This window comes from Watersipora subatra, chromosome 2, assembly GCF_963576615.1.
Source record: "Watersipora subatra chromosome 2, tzWatSuba1.1, whole genome shotgun sequence".
NCBI lineage: Eukaryota > Metazoa > Bryozoa > Gymnolaemata > Cheilostomatida > Watersiporidae > Watersipora > Watersipora subatra.
The window spans coordinates 33,876,593-33,885,252 of NC_088709.1; positions in this window are offsets into that span (position 1 = coordinate 33,876,593).

Consider the following 8,660-nt stretch of genomic DNA (forward strand, 5'->3'; position numbering starts at 1 on the left):
CTGTGACAAAATTTAGTCATAAGATGGCAAAATTGAAGTAAATTACAGGTTTTGTGTTCCATTGCGACCAAAAGCAAGTATACAACATTTTTTAACATTAATAAAAGAAAATCTCAGTGTGTTGACTTGTAACGAAAATGCTGGAGAGTTGTTTGTAACCACAAATTTTGTAGCATTTCTTTGCCACGTTTTGCAGTTGTGTATGGAGGCCTTTCTTTGGTGGCTTTATCTTGTCATAAAAACACTTTTTACACTTCGATTACATGTAATTGTATCAATATTTTACCTCATGCTCTTGTTCATGATTATGTTAATTTTATATTAATTGAAGCGCACGCCTTCAATTTGATTCAAATTTTTTCACTTTTTTCTAGACCGCAAGGTCTATGCTGTAAAGTACAAAACAAATGTTCATGTCCAAAATGAAGTAAAACAAAATGTGTATTCGCTATAGTAAGACCAGTTTCTGTCTGTATGTCAGTTATTTTGAAGCCGGGTCAGAGGTCAGGATAAAGGGATGCGTTCAATAAGACTCCAACTCGTGACATTCACCTTGGTAGACCTATACTTTAACACCTGTGCCAATCGACCGCTTTTAGGTATTTCTGAATAATTGTGCACCTACTTATTTGCTGTGCTTTATCGGCGCGCCTGTCAATCACTCACGGCACACTATACTGCCAGGATACTAGCATATTTAATAGAGATATCCATAAACGTCAGTTTTTTCCCCTGTGCGGCAAGAGAGAAAACACTTTTAAAGCAAATTATCCTGAACTATCGATTTGAACTATCGATTTGAACTATCGAGAGTACGATAATGGTACTCTTGTTGTTCAAATCGAATTTGAGAACTTGCATCTACTTGATGCTTTGTTATATGGAATTGCTTACGTAATACCGAGCAAAAACTTTACGTAAATTCTTTATTATCATAAATTCTTTTGTTCCAGTAGGATTTACATTTAGGTTTAAATATACTAATGAAAGTTATAATAAGGTCATTGGAGATGTACTGTAGCTGAGTTAGCAAGACAAATTCAATTAGATTATTCTGGCCAAGTGCTATAGTTGAAAGTACTTCTCAAGACCCATAATCTGATCATGGATAAGGGGAGATATTAGTTAATTAGTCAGTCAGTTAATCGATAACATAAAAAGCATGTAACATTCATATATGAATTCTGCATGAAATGAAATGCTATGAAAACTGCTTTCTTTTATAAAACTGTCATGTTGTTCTCATGTTAATATGTTTTAGTTCATTTGCTTAATAATAATTCATATTGTCAAACGTTAGTAAAATACATTAGTAATCCTTTAGAGCTTTAGTTCTGCAGCTCATTATCTCCAGTGGTACACTCATATTATGTACATAGTCATAATAGTACACATATACACTCATTTTATGTACATAGTCGAAAGTAACATCAGCTTAAATAGAAGAAGTCAAGGAGTCAATTGATATGGGAAGGATGAATGATGAGTGGCATTTGGTTAGAGAACTGTGTGGACATTCGTTTGACTGGCTTCCGCTCATATTCATTCTCTCATTTAAATGTGTCAAACGACCTGCAGATAGTTTTAGGCTGTACTAAAATTGTTTATCCATTAGGTTATAGAAAATCCTTCAATGGTTAAAAGTTTGCTTTCCTAAAATTGACGGGAAAAAACTGTTGGCTCTTTTATTATATATTTTCAATGTTACCGGTAATTTTGTCAACTCCAAACTATTAGTTTCCGATCTCAATATTCAGGTGTGTGACAGGTAGTGGATAGTATATTTATTAACACTGATTTACATGCTTCAGCTCAAAAGAAAGTTCATGATATACATTGATATATTGCTTACATAATTTCTTGTATTGTTGTAGATGCTCATCTTTTAGTGTCATTGATTTTTCAATAGTTAAACTAATCTTTGCAAAATTCGTAGATGTGAGATTCCAATTATTTGTTATACCAAACAACAAACTATAAAGTAGTATTCAAGTTTGAAGCAGGGGAAGTATAACTTTTAACATTGAAAATGTGTATTTTCTTAGAAATTTTGTGGCTGATACCCATAACTCATCTTTATCCATTTGATGATAATAATGTGCAGAACTGGTGGATATGAGCAGTTGATTGGAGCTCCCAGCCGAGTGTTCCTCTAATGAGAGCAGTTGATTGGAGCTCCCAGCCGAGTGTTCCTCTAATGAGAGCAGTTGATTGGAGCTCCCAGCCGAGTGTTCCTCTAATGAGAGCAGTTGATTGGAGCTCCCAGCCGAGTGTTCCTCTAATGAGAGCAGTTGATTGGAGCTCCCAGCCGAGTGTTCCTCTAATGAGAGCAGATTCATCTATTTATATACAAATCCAAAAGAGGTTTTCAAGCACCTTGTTATCCCATGCAGGTAATGATAGATAATTTCAGCTTTGCAAACCAATGCAAAACTACCATTAAAATATTAATTTTCACAAATATAATTACTATATTGTAATAAACATTTCCCAAAATGCAATATATTTAAACAAAATAACGAGAAATACTGTTTATTGAAGGAGATAAGTGGAATGTAATACAAGGCTGAATCAATACATTGTGACTCGTGTTCGTTCTTCCCTCATGGATGCAATTAGGAATTGCCTCATTCTACTTCAACTGTTCTCCCTACAAGTTTACAGATCATTCGTAATTGCAGAGTTCTAGGTAATGGCTTTGATACAATTTTACTTGTTATAAAACTTCTTAAACGGGTTTTTTCAAATCTCCCTACATATATATGGACCATGTGTTAAGAAACTTTACGCACTGCTCAAAGGCAATTGCAACTGTCTACATACTTATCTTCCTATCTATATATATATTTCTCAAAGTATGAGTGTATGTGTGTCCATCCAGCTATAGATTTTAAAATCTTAATAATTAAAATTCTGCTTCCGATGTATTTGAACTCACGACGAATGCATCGACAAGGTTCTTATCCGGACGGATGCTCTACCACTGAGCCAGAACGACCTAGTAATCAGTTACGTTTTCATATATCGAATATTCCATGCGCGTGCTAATTGTTTTAGCCTTGCATCCACGAGTTTACGATGCTTCTGTTCAGAAATATTTTGGGACCTAAATATACGCAACGTGATGTTTATTCGTCTTTTTCCGGTCGGGCTAATTTATTCGGCCCCACAATATCGACAATAGTTTATCTCGAATTTAAAATTTGGCAATTTGTGTCCTGATTATATACGTTATTGAAGGAGTGGAGTTACCATGGCGAGTTATCTGTGTCTGTTATACGGTATATCCGGTATCCGTTTTAATAAAAACATTTTGCAATGATAAAACTAATGTTAGAAGTTTAAGGTTTACTAAAATACATACTAAAACTTCTTTCAAGTATGTGTTTAGTAAACTAAATTCATTCAGGTTAGATTCAGCGTTTATGTTACAAGTCTGTCTCGAAGGAAAAACCTCATCAGGTAGTACATAGTAATGTTATATTTTCTTGGGCATGCAGATCATAACCACAAAATTTACGGAAGTCATTGTAGGTGTCTATAGTTACTAAGGTTAATATAGTATTTTGGCACTATTTTTAATGATGACGATTAGTACCTATAGCCTACGATATTAGCCTACATGTTAATTTTTGCATATCAACACTGAAACGAACTGAAATCAAATAGTTGTATACCAAATAATTTTGGATTGTAATCGTAGCAAAATAGACTATATTTAGCGATTACTTGCTAATGATTTCACATTTGCATTTAAACACCTTTACATTTTTATTTTTCCTTTTAATTTATTTCAGCGAAACACTTGTTTCAAATTATGAAATGTACAGTTGTTTGAAAACCTTTACAGTTGTTTTATTTGTTTTTAATTTAGTTGCCCTGCACAAAACCTTTTCCTCCTGGTATGAAGTTTGAAAATTATAGTTGTTTGACAACGTTTGAAAACCTTTACAGTTGTTTTTATTTTCTCTCTTAATTTATTTGAACTACACAAAACACTTCTCTCATGATATGTAGTTTGAAATTTAGAACGGCAGATGTTGTTATATGTTAAATACAAATCAATTTTCAGATATTTTTATTACTCGGGCAACGCCGGTAGTACAGCTAGTTCATTATATAGTCCTCTTGTTCAGTCCCTAGGAAACTTCACTATTCATTATTGTCTCCACACATTTGTAAAATCTTGATATTTGTACAAAGGTATTCACCAATGACTATATATATAGTATTATGTACATGTAGATAGCTGTCACAGAAATAGTCACATGTTATCTGTATATCTCTGATGCAAACAAAGGTGTTTGCATTTATGGTTGTTAGACAAATTTATAAAAATAGAAGCTAAATTCCTCCATCTCAGCCTTATTAGTTGGCAATGCTTTGTTGTGCTAAACTCTCGGATGCGGTCTTACCTTGACATATGATTGCCCCAATATATGAGAAAATTGAAATACGAGCACTATTTTTAGCTAGTTCTTTGAGATATAAGTAATTTTTGAGATACAAGATGACTATTATATGACCAAGTATGCCAGAGACCGCCTTCAGGAACACTATAGCTCAGTCTTTCTCCCTGATCAGATTGAAAAAAGTTTTTTAAAGGCTGGCTAAAATTCACAGTCAATACATGTTAAAAAGGACGAAACCAGAAACAAATAAAAAATTATAACAAAAAAATTAAAGTAAAGTCAGTGAAAGATTAAAACTTAGCTTCAAGTGTGTATTTAGTCAGATAAATTCATTTAAGTTAAATTCAAAGTTTCTGTTATGTAGCTTCACAAAAATTTAGTGTACCGAGTGCATTCCTGTCAAGTTTCTCACACCACTGTTAGCCACTGTGTCTGTCTTGAAGGTAAAACTTGCAGTAGTGTACATGGTAATGTTACATTTTATTGCAGATTTTAACAACTAAATAGGTATTTGTTACTTTTTTAGCTTATGTACCAAATTTGAGTTGAAAACACGTTTTTCCACTATGATGCCCTGTTGTATGCGTTTTTTCGTAGTATGGTAACCGATTAATCTATATTTGTTTATTTTATTTATAATGAAATGCTTTGAGACACAAGTACATGTAAATTGACATACTTGCTCAGTCCTAGCATTAGCATACGCGCTCAGTCCCAGAATACAGTAAACTTAGATTCAGCAGCAATAGATTCACTAACAGCAAAAGCTTGGCAACTTAACAATGATAATGCACATTTAGTACATGTAAGATGTCTATTCATTAAATTAGCAGCAGGTATCCATTTTCAGTGAAGTTTTTTTTGGATTTTGGTTACTCATTCGTTTAGACCTGCCTGATTGTAGCTCTAGCCTCTATTGGGTTCTTTCATAATTTGTTTTTTGTTTTATTTATTTAATTCTTTATTACTTCATTGCTGCGTTGTTTTGATATCTTACATATATACTATTTTAATTCACTGCTTTGACGAAGCACAAACCCTCTTTGGTTGGTCCTACTTAGTTGGTAGAAGTGTAGGATAAAATCAATAACTTTTGGTATGGAAAGACGTAATGCAATTAAAAGCATCGCATTTTGGTTCGCTGCTTATAATAGCGGCCTTTTGTCAAAATTGAACAACTGCTGTTATATTATGGAATGTTTTAAGGGGCACTCTCTTGTCTGGAGGGTGCACCATCTTGGATGGAGGCGCACTCGCTTGGTTAGTAGGTGTACCATTTTGACTCGAGGATGTCCCTGCTTGGTTAGTATGTGTACTATGTTGACTAAAGGGTGCCCGGCTTGGATACTAGGTGCACCACGTTGGCTGGAGGGTGCCCTTGCTTGGATAGTAGGTGCACCAGTTGACTGGGCGGTTCCCTGCTTGGATAGTGGGTGCACCACATTGACTAGAGGTTGCCCTTGCTTGGATAGTAGGTGCACCACTTAGACTGAAGGGTGCCCTTGCTTGGATAGGAGGTGTACCATGTTGACTAGAGGGTGACCTTGCTTGGATATTAGGTGTACAACGTTGGCTGAAGGGTGCCCCTGCTCGGCCGGGTGTCCCATGTTGACTGGACGTGAACCTGCTTGGATAGTAGGTGTGCCATGTTGACTAGAGGATGCCCCCGCTTGGATAGTAGGTGCACTGACTGGACCATGTAAAAAAGTCTTTAATACAAGCTTCATACCTCTAGTGAGCCCTAGGGATTCCTTCATTAAAGAGAAACGTGATATTTGCTGTTTCTCTTTAGCTTATAAAGCAGTTTTGTTAATACCCAACACTTGTTTTTTAGTAATTACAAAAACTAGTTGCCGATAGGCATAGAATATAGTAAAAGTATCGGTAGGACATCTGTACTGCCCCAAACCTTAACAGAATAAACAGTCATTCTGTTCACTCAGCTTACATGAGCGAGTCATTATTTTACAAGATTGTACAAGCGTTATGCAATAATAACGATTGATATTTGGATGTTTTTCAAATGATTTAAAATACTGATATTGCTGCGCTCAAATGCTGTCGATTATGCGTTTTACGATTGTCTACACAATACTCCATGCAAGTATATATAGCAAACAGTTGAAGAAATTGTTTGTTTTCATATTTCTGCAGCAGTTTTGGTTACTGTACAAGGATTTAAACAAGTTTGATTAACAACAAAACACAAAATCGGTCAATAATAAACTTCAACAACTTTTGAACTAGATATATTATGTTTTTCACGCTGATGGGCAATGGTACTTGATGTACATTAAAATCCTTAGGACCTCAAAATAAAAAAGAACTAACAGTTCACTCATAGATTTATTGATTAGCACAGGCATCGCATATTGTTGTAGGTAAGCTAATTTTTGCCGACAATTATTGTTAAGTTGCATCACAGCTTCTTGCTCGTTCTATTCTAGCAACTACCTTCAGGATATGATTTTGATCACCTCCAAGGTTGGCATCGTATGGGGAAAAATTCATATGTAAGGGTATAAAACCATAGTAATTATATAATGCAAACGTCCCCTGATAAAAATCATCAAAAGTTTATATATAAATGCTGTACATTAGTAAAGTTAGGAACAAAACAATATGATAGCTTCAGTTACAGTAACTTTAGTGTATTTAGTTTGTATGATCTGCAATAAAATGTAATATTATATTGTACAACGTGTATGTGCAGTAGAAGCAGTACGTACCATAGAGAGTTCTTACCTAGACAGACATACGTATAAACATTGAATTCACTTCCAGTAAGTTTAGCTTACTTGAACACACTCACACGCGCGCACACACCCACACGCGCGCACACACCCACACGCGCGCACACACCAACACGCGCGCACACACACACACTTTAAGTTACACACACACACACAGTTAAGTTTTACTACATTGTATGTATTTTTAACAATTTAGCTGAATTTTAACATTTTTTCACTAAATTTTATTCACTTATCAGTTTCTGTCTTCGCCTTTGCTATAACCTTTAGCGAACCTGTTTTAAACCTTCTTCAATCTAATTCGGGAAGAGAGCCCTAATGATGCTGATTTCATAATGAGGTGGATTTTCGCTAGCAGGTTAGGGAAAGCTGTCTGATCGTCTGTCTGAAGGGATCGCAACCATTGTTCCCTCTAAGCATGGTTTATGAGCCAATGCGCACTGCCCCCTGCATGTCTGCGCACAAAATATCTGAACTGCACACAAAGTATCTGAGCTGCGCACAAAATATCTGAGCTGCACACAAAATATCTGAGCTGCGCACAAAGTAAAAATCCACCCGGTATTGAAACTAAAATAAACACATAGTTTATTCGGTATTATGCAACATGAGATTGGCTGTTCTAGGTTGTTATTTGACGTGATTCACTCAAGCATTCACGTCACGATGTTGTTTACTGGCCGCTGCGCCTGCGTGTTCCTGACCCCTGATGCTGCAAACAGAGAGACATGTTCGCTCAGGAGGCTGCGCGACCTGAGGCAAGGTTTTCTCCACCCATCATAATAATGGCAAACGAGTGAGTAGTGGCACATCCAATCATCAAATAAAGAAGAAATGTGGTTCGTTTAATATGGAATGGCTGTCGGAGTACGTGCAAGCGGAAGACAAACCGGTTAAACTTCGTGAAACTTTTTCTTTTTGGAGTGAAAAAGGTCTACTCTGTAAACTATGTTGTGAAGCTAAAGTAGCAAGTGAGGATCCGGAGGGAAAGGTGTTGAGTGAAAAAAACTGGACTACCTCAAGCTTCACATTCAGCATAAAAGTTCATTCAGAAAAAGACAGACGGGGAAAACAAGGTAAAATCTAGGTTCTTAATAAATTTCGGGCTCAATTTTAGTTTATTAAAAATAATAATTATTAAATATCATTTGTGTAGATGCTAATAGAACAATGTAGTTCGATATTTTGCAGATATATATATTAGATATATATCTGCAAAATGATATATATTAGATATATATATATATAGTTCATTAATGTTTTATGAATTACAACGCACATCATTGTGCAACATGTTAATATTTCAACTTTTCTCTTAAATATTCACAAGCCTAAATCCTTCCAGAGCAAGAGCCGGAATAAGGACCCTTACACTGTGGAAGAAGCAAACAGATGCATCTGAAGAATGAAGAATAAGGTGAAATTTCAATACTCAGTCACATCTGTGCTTGTCTGGTGTTGTTTACCAAGACATTTGCATGCATTGATCAGTAAC